The sequence below is a fragment of the Saccostrea cucullata genome, unplaced genomic scaffold, assembly GCF_032062105.1.
Source record: "Saccostrea cucullata isolate Sc308-1 unplaced genomic scaffold, CSIRO_AGI_Scuc_v1 ctg506, whole genome shotgun sequence".
NCBI lineage: Eukaryota > Metazoa > Mollusca > Bivalvia > Ostreida > Ostreidae > Saccostrea > Saccostrea cuccullata.
In genome coordinates, this window is record NW_026928892.1 from 118,018 (window position 1) to 132,960 (window position 14,943).

Genomic DNA, 14,943 nt, shown 5'->3' on the forward strand with positions numbered 1-14,943 from the left:
GATTAATCTTTTTGATATGGAAACATCCCTAGGTAGTGTAGATGAATTTTTCTTATTCAAATCAATGAAATCATGACCATTAGTGGTAGGATGGGGCCACAATAGGGAAACGAAATTTTACATATAAACATGATAAGGAATACCTTATTTTACCTTGTTTTATACAGGACCACAATGTAAACTAGTATTACAGGTATGTACTAATAGCCTGTGCTATCCTGTTTAAATAAAAAAATTTATTATGATACCTAGCAAACTTTGTCAGTTGATGTATCTTGGATCTTCTGATAATGTCGACCAAAAAGAAGGTCACAGTGACCTTCTTTTTAAATTTTATTGCTATATTGAAATATCTCAGGTACTTATTAGTTTAGAATCACCAAACTTTGTCAGTTTATGCATCCTGGGTCTTCAGATAATGTCAACTTAAAAGTAGGTCACTCTCAGGTACTTATTGGCTTAGAATCATCATCCTTTGTCAGTTGATGCATCATAGGTCTTCAGAGTGTTTTAACCAAAATGTAGTTCATGATGACCTACATTTGGAATTTCAAGGTTTTTTTTAATAGATTGTACAATTTATCAGAAGAGGGATTCAAGGCACTTGGGCCTAATGTTCTTGTTAAACACTGACATCCACACACAAATAAGAGGAAACAGTACAACATACTCAAAATGGGTAGATACAAAAAATCCTATCGGAGTAATATTTTAATTTCTAAGGGAATTTTTTTAAAACTAAGATTATAAAATTAAGAAGAAGATGGCACAAAAAACAATCCTATAGGAATAACTTTCAAATTCCTATGGGAATTTTAATCCTATGGGAAATTTAAATCCTAAGGGAGAAAAAAATTCCCTTAGGAGAATTTTTTTTCCTATAGGATATATTTCCTCCCATAGGATTTTTTTCTCCTTTAGGAAAATAAATTCCCTTAGGAAATTAAATTCTCCCATGGTAAATTAAAGTCCTACAGGAATTTTTAAATATCCTGCAGGAAATTAAGAAATCCTGCAGGATTTTGATAATATCCCTTAGGATTTCAGATTTTCCTACAGGAACTTTATTTTTCCCATGGGAATTTTTTGTTCAAAGGTGATTATCTCACCTGACAGGTGAGATTTACCTGTAACAAAGGTAGTTATGAACTCTGTGAGTGATGGTCTACCACTTGGTATACATGATTTTTATGTGAAATGAGAATTTGGCGGGCGCCAAAATGCCACTTTTGAAGTGGCATAATTATCCGGCACAGTGTTTATAGTATGTGACATTATTTTACAACTTTAGGTTAATTTTTACTGCAATGTCAGCTAATAGAAATATGAAAGGTAAAGTGCGGCATCTAATCATCGACGTTGCTTTTTAAGCATGCAAGAGTTACTTGATCTTGGCCATTCAAAATACTCAATGCATTCAATGAGCCATTGATTCATCTTTCCATTGTCTTTAACAATTCTAACACATGATTGATTCATTTCGAACTGTTTAATAATTGGAAATTTTGTAACCTGCAATTTAAGTTTATATTAGTGAGTATAGGAGGTTCAAATCAGATAATTACTGAAGCAAGTGAAAGTGTTTTAGTTCAATTCGAATTTGAAAATATTTGGTTCAGTGACCAAATATTCCTTGTCATAATGTTTGGTCTAGAGAACAATGCATTTAAGGGTTAATATTTCATTAGACAATTACGGAAATGTATCGTTATATTAAGATCAATACCATAGTTTACTCATATAAGGGGTACAATAGTCATACCAATTTTCACCAAAAGCTATAAAACTGATAAAAATGTTCATGCCATCTTCCTTGTTTACACCTGCTGAGGAATTGCAATGACATTATAATGATAAATATTTACAATCATATTAATTTCGAATTTCTTAATATGTGATAAGTGCGATGTAGAAAAAAATCTCAGGCACATACAGTGTAGGATGGGCTTTGAAAGTGGTGGGATGCCTTGTTTTTTTAGAGGCATTAGAAGGACAGCCGACAAATGTACTTTTCCCAAAAACTGAATGATTCTACAAAAGTGAATTTTATTACTGGTTGGGTTGGTCTTGTCCATTTGCGAAAGAAGGGGGTAACAGACCCTTCAAAAAATAATTCCATACTATATCTATTGTTAGTTCATTCAAAAAGAGTGAAGCGAAAGGCACAGACCGATTGGACTCTTCGCTTTCCAAAATTTATTTGTGTTTGAACGTTGTATTCACCTGAGTAGACATTTAATACAAGTGAAATAATTTTTGAGAAGTATTCTCTTTGTACATATATCAATAAGGAAGTCCAATGAAGAAAGAAATGGAGCAAAGATTTTTTTTTTGATTTATTTTAAAACAGTACCAATTTATCCTATTAAAGAAGAAAGATATAATGATAGGAATTACAGTTATTCTTTCTTACAAAGATTTGAGGTATTCAGAAGAGATTACTCTGAAGAGCATTGTTATGGAAAAAAAGTTATTGAAAAATAAACCTAAAGCAAAAACCTTCAAGAACATGAATAAATGCATAATCATGAAATAAATGTCCTACTCCAGACAATTCTGCAATATATAAATGAATCATTTCAAAACTATATAATTTACAGAACTGATAAAAAAGATAAGCAAACTGATAATTAACATGTTTACAAAGTCAGACACTGGCATAATGAGGCTTCATGGCTTGTATTTTCTTTCTCATGCTTCCAAATGCATCTTCAGGGTCACCAAAGTAAGGATTTACTAGGTTTTTCATCATCATCCTTCCAATCATGTCCAACAAAATGTCAACGTTTTTCTTCTGGTCTAATATATAACAAGTATCACTGAAAGCAACATATCCGTGTTCCGTTTTTTTTTTCATCATAATTTTCAGTTTCGATTTTGGGTTTAGTGATTTTACGTAATCATGATTATTTATGCCTTCACCTATAATTTTTTTTTCCTTTCCAGTAAATACGATAACAATGTATCTAGTTACCTGAATTCCAAAATTTCTCTCATAAAACTCAACGGCTTCTTTGTCTTCCGCTGTAAATTTTCCTATCCGAGTGACAAAGAGAAGTGCTTGTGGACCTAGTTTAGCTAGTCGCAACCCCTTGGCTATTTCATATTTGATTGTCTTTTCTTCTTGGTTTGAACCATACACACCAGGAGTATCAATTATGCGAACATGTTGCCACAGAAAATTTGTAGCTTCTTCAGCTGTTGACTTTAGTGTTCCAGGTTGAACGTTTGATACTTTTAAAAAAAGTACAAGTTTCTTCAAAGACTTAAAGGGAAAAAAATATGTTTCATTACACACATGTTAATTGATTGAAATCAACAAAAATCAAACTTTAAAATGACACTGTAGTAATTTTCTTTCAGTATATACATACATGTATATCTAGTTTAAAATTGCAAATTGCTAAGCTGCTAGAGTATTTTGAAATAACTAATTAATATAACAAGGAACTGATAGAATTTACTCATTGCCTTGACAATGGACCTGGTTTTAAACATTTCTGAAAGCATTAGAAGATACCTAACTAAATATAGCTTATAATGTTATAACTTTTGCATATAAACAAATTTGCACACTGAAAAACAAAATCACTGAATATCATCAAAAATCACAATTTTATGAATTTTGTTTTTATAATTGTAATCATAAAGTAATCAAAAAGTAATCATGATTACAGGACCTTTTTCAGAGTAATCGATTAAATTACGATTACTTGTAATCAGAAAAATGGGTGATTACTGATTACTGATGATTATTTGGCAAACTGTAATCGATTACAGCTGATTACGAATACTGACTACGATTACCCCATCCCTGGCTAAGTGTATAGTTTTGATTACAGAGTGTACCAATGGTGCCTCTTTCAAAATCGTGAACGCCATGAATAGTTTAAAGCATGAACCAAAGTCAATCGTTGTAAAGTTGTTGCATGGTGCTCAAGTGATCTATAAGGCCCATGGGCATCTTGTTACTATTTTATTGGAGTTACGTGTATCTGTGTTTGTTTATACATGTATATTACACTGACCTGTACAACTATAATTGTACGATTCTTTGGCATCTTGCTTTCCTGCATAAAATGAAGTTTCGTTTTTTGCGGCTGCCGAGTAATATATAGCATACGTTCGTCTACACCGGTGTTGACTGATTACATGTACAAAAAAATGTTTTCGTCTTACCCTATATATAAGGGTCTTTAGATATTAAGAAAATCCGAACATATATGGCGGACAAATTACTTTATTTCCAAATTGTGTTCAGTTTTTATCTCGGATATTTTTTTTACTTCAAATACGCAAAAAAGATTCTAGTTTTCTTTTTCAAATTAGAACTGAAAAAGAATTCTCCAACTAGAGCGTCCTAAGGCATATGCATTAAAAGCCGATGATACAGAAGTCTACTGCACAATGAATTTTTCTTCCATATTGCCGATATTCTTTCTTTTGTATAAGGAACCTTCATAAGACACACTTATAACAAATTATCTTGATTAAGAGAAAATAATAAACGGATATATTTCAAAAGAATTATATCTCAGATTTAGATAAATCATTGCACCTTAGCAGTACTGTTAAGGTTTCTTGGAGCTTTAAATTCATTTAAAATGTAACATTACATTGCAGAGTTGATTTTGAGCTTTATTTTAAGTTTATACTTATATAAGAACGCCCATTTCATAGAAAGAGTTCTCTAGGCTTTATATAAACATATTTGTTACGATATCACATGACTTCGTTCATCACGTGACGTTCAATTCTACTTTTTTAAGTGTTTCACATAAGTCGCTTCGGCGCAGGTGATTTACACAATTATTATTAATTTTTTGTCAATCAAAAAAAAAAACTCGTTACATCCTAGTGAATCCTAATTGCGCTTTGGAATAGTTATATTTTTACTCCGTTACAAAATATTTCCCATTAACTTCAACTTACCGACAATTCTGAGGGCATTTTCCGCTCAATATCGTATTTGTTTTAAAATAAAGCCGTCATACATTTTTCCCCAAAAAAGATTCAGTTTGAGGGGAAACTCCTCTCACAGATTTCCACAAAAGATATTATATAAATCCTCATCATTAATCTCCTGTGCCAGGCTCTTTTATGCACATATTCTGAATTCTGCCTCTATCCACTGGTATAAAAGAGGGTAAATGTCAAGTGTATATTTTCGTACGTATTTTTAAAACGCTGAATTTTAAACAAGAGTAATAAAGTACAGTTATCTTTATCATTGGGATATGTTAGATTTTTAAAAAGATGATTTAAAACCGTTTATTTTAAACTTGCTTTCTGTATCTTTATATGCAGATTGAAATAAGATGTAAATTAATGACATTCTCTCCATCATTACAGGTTGCGGTGACTTGACGTTTTCAATTATAACGTCATACTTTTGTAGTTCAGAGCAGTATATGCACAGAGTACATTGTAATATACTCTGGGAAGTTTTTTTCGTAACCGTTTTTACTAAAAAAATTGTTAATTAAAATCATATTAGATCAGAGTAATATTGTTTTATTAATATGATGGTGAAAAAACATACCTTGCTTTTTTTTGTCAAGGGCAGCCAGATTATGCTGTGTTTATGTATTCTCCAACTTCACGATATTTATTTCGCTAGAACGCTTTTATTCTATCGAATATTTCTAGAAGCAAACTGGTTATATTGTTGAGCTTTGATATGGAACATCGTTTGCTAATTGATGTATTTTGTAACATTTAAGAAAATGTTAGTTTCATATCATCGTTTTTTTTTTCATCACGGATACACTGTCATATGTCAAACTGTTGGATATTATTTGATGTTGTTTGGATAACATGATCTGTTCGCGGTATGATCTCTCAATGAGTGATTTACACATGACACTTGGAAAATTGTATTATTTTTCTAATTAATTCTTTAAATTCTAATTGTGTTACAGAGCTTTTAAAACTATGCTTGTTTTTTTTACGAGTTCCTTGTTTTGCTAGTAATGATTACTATTTTTACCATCGCATATGAACAGGATTGTTCCGGAATGGTTGATCGGCAAAGAGAAGTGTTTAACCCCTTTTTACTTTATCTATGATAGCAATCTTATGAAGCTGTCATTATTGAACTTTGTTTAAGTTTTCAAGTTTTTTAGCTAGAAAGATTGCATAAATTTTGACAGCACAACATGTAGAATAAAGTTTTTTCTTTTAACTCGGTTATGAAATGTAACTGTCTTATTGTGTCCTAAAATTTTATAATTACTGTATCATTATAGCATACTGACAGACAATATCAGATGTCGGCACAATCCTGTCAAAAGAATGGTGTTTGGTCTTGCTTTTTCTTGGTTGATGTCGCAAGGTAAATGATGGATTTGTATATCTTACATCTTCTTTGTCTTCAAAAAGTAAAAGGTTATATTTAGAAATGAAATCAGAAGTTTTGCAAAAAATAATCTTTAAAACATTAGAAAGTTCATTAAGCTTAGATTGAATTTATCGTCACTATGTACTGACACACAGTTTCAGAATCTGATATACCCTTGTCACGAGAATATAGCGTAGGAGTGTTCCTTCTAGGTCGTTGTGATGGTGTAAATAATTTTTTTACAGCTTCAAAGATGTATGCATTATTAGTATAGTTGTAACATTCTTGAACTGTAAAGAAAAAAGAAGATATTATTCATAACCGAAAGCATCTCATTTTTAAATTCATAAATCAATTGAAAATCTATGTACTAGATTTGTTTTAAAATATTCTTTAATCGAAATTATTTCTTTGAGTTTTACAATGTTCACATTATAGATTTCAGTAAAAGGCTTTAAAGTATCTTTAAAAATCCATTCTCTAAATATTAGCATAATAAATCCAGAGCACAACTGCTTTATGCTGATCTTAAAATTAACATTTCCTTTTCACAATGATTTCTAAATGCTCTGGCACCGGCAATAATGGAGAGTAAAACTTTAAATCTTTAACAGAAAAATAGATTGATATTATTTTTTTATATACATAAAACGGTTCTGCACAGGGACCGCTTTGACATATTTTTTTAAATGTCTTTTTGTATAAGGTTTTCAGAATGACATGGCTTTTAGAATAGTGTACATATTTACCTTTATATTACTAAAGAGACCAACTATATATGAGGGTTGTCCCAAAAAGTCGTAGACAATGTTTATAACTTTGTCAACATGCAACCAATACTAACCAAATTTTCATAGACATAGTATATTAAATGTTCTTAAAAAATGTGAATTCTAAAATATATATCTTTCATATTAATAATTTTGAGACGATTTATGAAGGCCGATATGGTCTGTCGGCGCACGAACAAAATCCGGAATTATTTACGCATATAACTTTTACATTTGCTTTATTTCTTGGTACTATGTAAATCATTGAACTCAAATTTAAATCACTGAAACCAGAATCAAAATCTTGATAGTGTGTCAAAATTTCATATGAATATCTTTGGTAACAGACAATTGGTGTCAGGATTTTCAGAGTGATACTGAAATCGAGTTTGATGAAAATGACGTTGTTAAACGTGTTACCGGCGCACGGAGATGTAATAAATTGTTATGGATATGGTTTATATACATTAGGGACGGGATAAAAAAAAAAGTACATATGTGACATAACAAACTAGATTCAAATAGAGAAGTTGTTTTTTAAATTGTATGAGATTTAATGAGAGTTTATCCTTTACAACGAAAATAGTTACAGCATGAAAGATGTAAAGTACTGTTTATTTAAGGCACGCAGAGGAAACGTTCTGGACCACGAACGACGTGGTCATAAAAAAATGTGTATTCTCTATTGCGTACAAAATAAAGTGCTCTTTCGGTTTAATTTCCACTGAAATTTGAATTTGTAAAAAAAAAAGGAGAAGAAAAACGGACAGTACTCAATTAAACACAGTACAGTTAAGGCAACACATGAAAAAAATATGGTAAAGAGGTCATAATGAGCTCTGACGTCATGACAATTGCTCCGCCCTGATTGATCCTTATAAGGTTATAGAGCTCAAAATAACTTTTTAGCGATATTTGCAAGAATTTAAAATGAATGGCAATATTTTCATGTTTAAATTGAAAGAAAATTAGTGATTTTCTCATATATAAAATAACATGCCTTTAAAATAATTCTTTTTTTAACTTTTAATGTGTCTTTTGGCTGCATTCGGCTTCAGCCAAGCGCTTGCACTCGATGACACGGATTGTTGTTTACATCTAAAAAGTTCGCGACATCAGCTGAGATTTGCAGTGGATTTAAATGCAATAACCACGCAATCTTTAAAGAAAATGGGGATAAAATAAGATTGATTGTATACTGTTTAACGTCCCTCTCCAGAATATTTCACTAATATAGAGACGTCACTATTGCCGGTGAAGGGCTGCAAATTTAGGCCTATGCTCGGCACTGATGGCCTTTGAGCAGGTAGGGATCTTTATCGTGCCACACCTGCTGTGACACGGGGCCTCGGTTTATACGGTCTCATCCGAAGGACCACCCCATTCAGTCGCCTTTTACGACAAGCAAGGGGGTACTGAGGACCTATTCTAACCCGGATCCCCAAGGGGCGATAAAATAAGAGACAAGGAAGATTCTTCCTTTTACGATAATATGATTATGAGGACAATTTTTCGGAAAATATTGGAAAACTGAGAAAATCTGACCAGCTCCGTAGATCCATAACAGGCCAGGTATGTATGCACTTGTAGGTACATGTGTAGATCTACAATATGCAGACATGCTTTTGTTAACACCAAAGAAAAAAAACGACTGTGTGCATGTTTATTTTAGATGTATTATCACAGTCAGTGAAAAACTGCAATGCAGTGCCTTGTGTGTACCCCCCCCCACCCCCCCCCCATACTAAGTTGCACACTTTTTAGAATTATTAAAATTGAATTGCACTAAAATTGTACTAATTTCCTGTCAATTAGCTCATTTTCTTTGAGAAAATATGTGTAGTAATAGAGGTCATCAGTAATACAAATTTTAAACTACATTAAATGAAATATTTAACATTTCCATCGTTCACCAGGCCTAAACAAGTAATGATGTTGTCTTTTGACATACAAACATGCTACACAATATTAAAAAAATTATTAGTATCTTTATGTTGAAAACATAAAACCTCCACCACAGATCTATGGTTGTAATTCTTCAGAATTTGTAAATTAATGAAAAAAATATTGATTTTCTGTTCAGTTTACATGTACTTTTATCATATGATTGTAGCTGTGAAGAGTTTCAAGCTTATAGGAAATGAATAAATACGAAATGCATCAAATTCTCCATAGGGTATGTATACTTCTAAAGCATTTCACATTTTTAAAGTATGCATGTGCTATATAATTTTGCTTTTTTTTTTCATTTTGGAAAAAGTGAAACTCAGAATTTTTAAAAAAAATTTCTATTGATAATTGTTGTAAATTTCAAAGGTTTCACTTTCCAAGTTTTGTAACACAACTTATTCTTCATTTATATGAAAAACACAAATTCACTACATTATACAATGTAGCATGATTTGTTTGTCAAATGTAATGCCATTTTATTTTCTAATGTATATTTAGTAATCTCATAGCATATATTGTGTTGTAGGCCTAGCTATTCCCCCCAAAAAACTAGACCAATGGATTCATTTAGGCAGAAATTAATCCATCATTTAAGGAAAATGGTATGCTCAATATCAGCTATAAACCATTAAAAATTCCTGGCAAAATTATTGAATTGTTTTGATAATAAAACTAACAGAAGTATTGCATACATCTATATGCATTCTATGTTAAATGTTTCAATGCATTTTTTTAATTTCACTTTTTAAAACACAAATCACTTTCAATAATGGTACAGTGTACTATTTTCTGATTTTCTCATACTTTCAGAATTCATTTTATCCACAAGATCAGGAAGTGATGGAAATAATTTGCACCTGCCAAACATTCATACAGTCTGTCCTTGGATTTAAAAAAAAGTTTACTTAATAAATTTTCGAGATAAATAATAATTTGACTTTTTCATATCTTATTTACTGTACAGGTATTGTAAAGGCTATTAAGATTTGAAAATCTTAACTTGCATACATATTTTGTGTGAGAACTACCATTTGATTCTGAGGGAGGGGGGTGCTGAAAAGTTTTCCAAGTAAGATTTATTTTTTCATTTTCATGTCAATGAAGGACAGATTAATATGTACAGGTGTATTTCCAATTAATACGATGAAAAAGAGATTATTTATTTATTTTCCTCTTCATTGATAAGTCTAACAAGCAAATAAAAATTAAGGAAAAAAAACTATAATTCGTGGAGGGGGGAGATCTCTAGTCTGCAAGTATTTATTTCTAAGATCTGCCACCCCCCCCCTCCTTCAGAATAAAATGGTCGTTTCCAAATACAGGAGTATACCCCAATCCTTTCCAACTAGTTCCTGAAACTTCTAACTTAGTTTAAATCCCTTAACAGTAGGCGGCCGTCTGATTGAAAGAATATCGACTCGAAGGCAGAAAAAAACCCAACTTTTATAAACACAAGTGTGTGTACATTATACCGTAGGCGTCGGAAGCAAATTAAAAGGGGGTTAAGCCAACAAAAAAGGTAAATTTGAATTTTAAATGTCTATATTATGTATATAATTATTTTGCAAGAAAATAAAAGTTGGGAGGTCAAACCCCCCCCCCGTTCCGACGCCTATGCGTACAGCAGTGAGAGAAGGGTATAGATATCTAATTAATGATAGATGGAGGCTATATTTTTATCAACTATTTGTGTTTTACATAAATAGTGCGGCAGTATTTAGACCTACGTGTGTGTAATAGTAATACACATCTTTGATAAAATGCGGGAGGTTTGAAAGGCGTCTTTTAGCATTCATATACATTAAATGTATATAATGCATGGAGAACAAATGCACAAAATAGAAAGAAATGTCAAGGATTTTTAATGCATACTATATTTTCATTTAGTAAAAAAAGAGTCCAGGCCTGTCCGCATGTATTCTAAGGCCTATTAATTTAAATTTAAGAGGTAAATAAACTAGATCAAGTACAAAATAGTTATCCCCCATGCTGGGTCAATAGTGCGTTTGAAAACTATAATTAGATTGACTCTTCCAAGATTTCAAATTTTAATCAAAAAAGTGCACGGGCAAGACGACGATCTAAAAAGTAGGTTTTTATTTTAAATTATTTATTTTATTGTATAATTTTCAAAAAGTGATGCTCATTTCGTTGTAATCCTTTAGTTAGTTTATAATTCCCGATGAAGTAAGAAAAATACCATATTTTTTTCATACACTACTGTTTGTTTTAGCTGAATAACTCAATTATATCGGAAAACTAACTGAATGAGCATCACTTTTGAGAAAGTATAGATACATAGGGACAACCTAAAACATTGTGCAGTTAATTTTTTGTTTGCCTTGCACTTCTTTTTGGCTAAATTTGACATTTCATTTCTTGACATAAAATCGGAGCCCACTTGACTTTAGATGGTCACGTGATGTCAAAATACACCGATGTGAAAAGCGATGGACATACTCTTCAAGATAACAGATAGCTATTTTAACTAGAGTTTCTTGCTAAAAAATAAAATTGTTAAACATTAAATGTATCGGATTCCGTGAGTTTTTATAGAAAATGTTGCCTTAACTATACTGCGAAATAAGAAAAAGGTCAAGAGTGTTTTTTCACTTAAAAAAAATATTAGATGTTAACAGACGCACGTAAAGCGGGAAAAAAGATCATGACGTTATGAGAGACGTAAATTACGCCTGCTTTCGTGCGCCGATTTCATACTTGCTTTATTTTTTCCATAATTTTCTTATTTAATGTGATATCATCATGAAACTTGAAAAGCCTGATCATAACATGTTACTTTTCACTGTGACAAGATAAAAAATTTAATGAGCAAAGAGAAACTGTTTTCTCTGTCTACGACTTTTTGGGACAACCCTCTTATGTACGAAAATATACAAAAATTTACTTAAATCTGTTAAAAATAAACTTTTGTTAGTTCTAGATGAAATGTTTTGTACTTTGCCTTCTTGATTTTTCAGAGATATAATAAGAAAATAAATTTCAAACTTTAAGATACTTTATTCCAAATTAATCAGAATTTTTCATTACACAATAATTTTAAAGGATATCGATTTCAATAGATTCTAAATGGATTTTTGTAAATAAAATAATCATAGTAATACTACTCATATACTTATAAGACAAAACCCAGAGAACAATTTCCCAATTCCACCAAACACAAGTACTTTCTTGCATGCATTTTATAAAATCAATTTAAGGTATGTACCCAATATATTCTCTGACCATTTATTTCTTTTCTTAAAACTTTACAATTACTTAAATTTCTCAAATCATGGCTCTAACCCTTGTATTCCCACTGAGAAGACCAAATCACAAAGACACGAAATATAATCTTGCAGTAATTACTTAAGGGTTAATGTATTAGTAAAGTTTCATTCCTTAAGAGTAATGGGGCCGGGGCTCCGAAGGAATTGAACCTTATGATATCTTAAATCCCGTAAGACCGCCTTTCTAAATGCTTGTATTTAATATTTGTTGATATATAGGATACACTTTACATGTAATTATATTACATATAAGTAGTATTCGATTCATTTATACTACAGAAAATAAGGTGAGAAAAGGTACTCAACATAGTCTAAGCAAGTGTGTTTCCATGTAACTGCTTCGATAGCTCAGCTACATGAGTAACCGATTCAAAAGGTTTTGTGGTACCAAGTTCGGTTAAAAAACAGACATGAAATAAAGAAACACCAATAACCATACTTCAACATTCATGCCCAAGAAAAAACTCGTATAACATTTTTTGAAAAAGTTTGATCAAATTCAAGAGATCAGAATTCTTGTTAACTGGGGTAAATTACCCATCAAGTCGGTGTTTGCTCTACTCATAATTTACATCGGACATTTTGAGCTTGATTATTGTTAGTTATCATCACATTTCACATTTGTTCAACAATAAAGATTTTGACATTGTTGAGCAATTTGAAATTCAATATTTATATATTTAGATTAACATACATAAAAAGGCTTCATTCGAATCGTAGAATGCACCACATGGTGTTCTCTCAAATGTTGTACAGTCCAAAAAATAATTGGGTTGAATTATTCCAGCGTCTTCATTGAATTCTGTACAATGTGCTATGGAAATGAAATACAGCATAATTATCAAAGGGATTCAGGAACCAAACTTCTCAACGACAAAAGCTTCAGGGAGAAATAGCACTCAATTTTGCCAATATTTGCGTTCTTACTTATTTTACCACTTACAGAAATTAGAGTTGACATGTACCATGCTGTTTTCAGTATCGAACTACCTACATGTATCGACCAGTTCTGCTTTTCCACCCGATACTCTTGCATTTCGTTTCCATAGTTAGTTTTTTACGCCGATTTTTACAAATTGAACCATATTGATTTATTCATGATGAATTTTGCAAGACTAACTGTTTTGCCAATAAATACACACGTAGAAAAGTAGAATAACTAACGTTATAAACTTTGCATTTAATCAAAACAAGATGCTATGGACCAGGAATAGTATAGCTACCTATCGACCCGGGAGGCAGGGGGATGCAACTCCCTACTATATCACATTGATTAGTCAATCTTTTTTCCATTATAATGATAAGTCAATCAATTGATTTATTACAATGAAACAATTTGTTTTTGCTGAGTTGCATCACATCTGCATATACGTTTTTGGAAACAATGTCCAATTGTTTGCCATTTATCAAACATTTTCATCTTATGTTGGTTTTATTCAGCAATGTGTTGGTCACACTAAAATAAATGATAATGAGATATGAATAAACAGCTTAAAAGTACGCAGCTAGGTTAAGGTCGCCCATAGGAAATATGTCTTAATTATTCCAAAAAATCAATATAAAGTTTATAGTTTTTAACTGGCATGAATTTTAATTTTACGGGTATTGTAATAATGCAAATGTATGTATAGAGCCTCAACCGAGTTTGGCCAAAGCGACTTCAGGTTCATCAGCTGTATGTCACGTGACAGGGTTAAAATTATAAAAAAATATGTACGGATACAAAGATCGTAAAGTTCAACGATATGCGGATAATTTTTCACTATGAAATTGATTGTGTTTTCTTTAAGACAAATTTCTTACCCCAAAAAGTGCTTGGAGCAACTTCCTCATGCCCGGGAATGATATAAAATTTAGTTGCTTTTTAATGAACTTCGTGCACTTACACTATTCGCATTGAAATAATGTAAATTACAGATAAACCCAACAGCGCACAACTTGCTCCCAGCACTTTTCAAAATAGTACGGACAATAACTACAAGTGTGTATGAAAATATCAATTCATAATTAAGCGGATATCGTTGAACTTTTGAGGTTTTCGAGGGGTTGTGTTTGTGATTATAGTACGTTTATGTAAAAACAAAACCATGACTGCGGCTTTATAAGAGACCAATTCGTTATCAAATTAATATAAATGTGATATATTGAACAATGCATTCAATAATATGACTGAATTTTAGTCAGATCAAACTTATTAAATTTTATTTTTCATATTTACATGTTGCAATAATAGCTTACTCTGCGTCTCAAGTACAGAGAAACTACGTGTCAACCTAGTCTATGGCGTCATTTCTGTCAGAACAGCGAGATCAAGTTGGCTTTGATTTTACATTCAAATAGTGTTACAATGACAAGATAAGTTACACATTAATTTGTGTTTAAATGATAATGAGTAATCATAGTATGTTAGAATGTATGAAAAACAAAAAAAAATTAATTCGCCGAGATTCATTTGTACATTATCACTGTTACGTCATAATAGATTTCCCGAAGCTCTGCATAGACTACAGTCACACGGTAAGATTTTAGTCGAAAGAAAATCGGATGGAAAATCGGATGAAAAATCGCATCGTGTGACCGCACCTTCATGTACATT

At 31.5% G+C, this 14,943-nt stretch overlaps 1 protein-coding gene across 1 annotated transcript in view; it reads right to left on the minus strand.

Annotated features, from left to right (window-relative positions):
- Nucleotides 1–14,943, minus strand: part of LOC134279072 (uncharacterized) — a 177,567-nt gene that overhangs the window by 56,968 nt on the left and 105,656 nt on the right. The gene's annotated exons all lie outside the window — the stretch shown is intronic.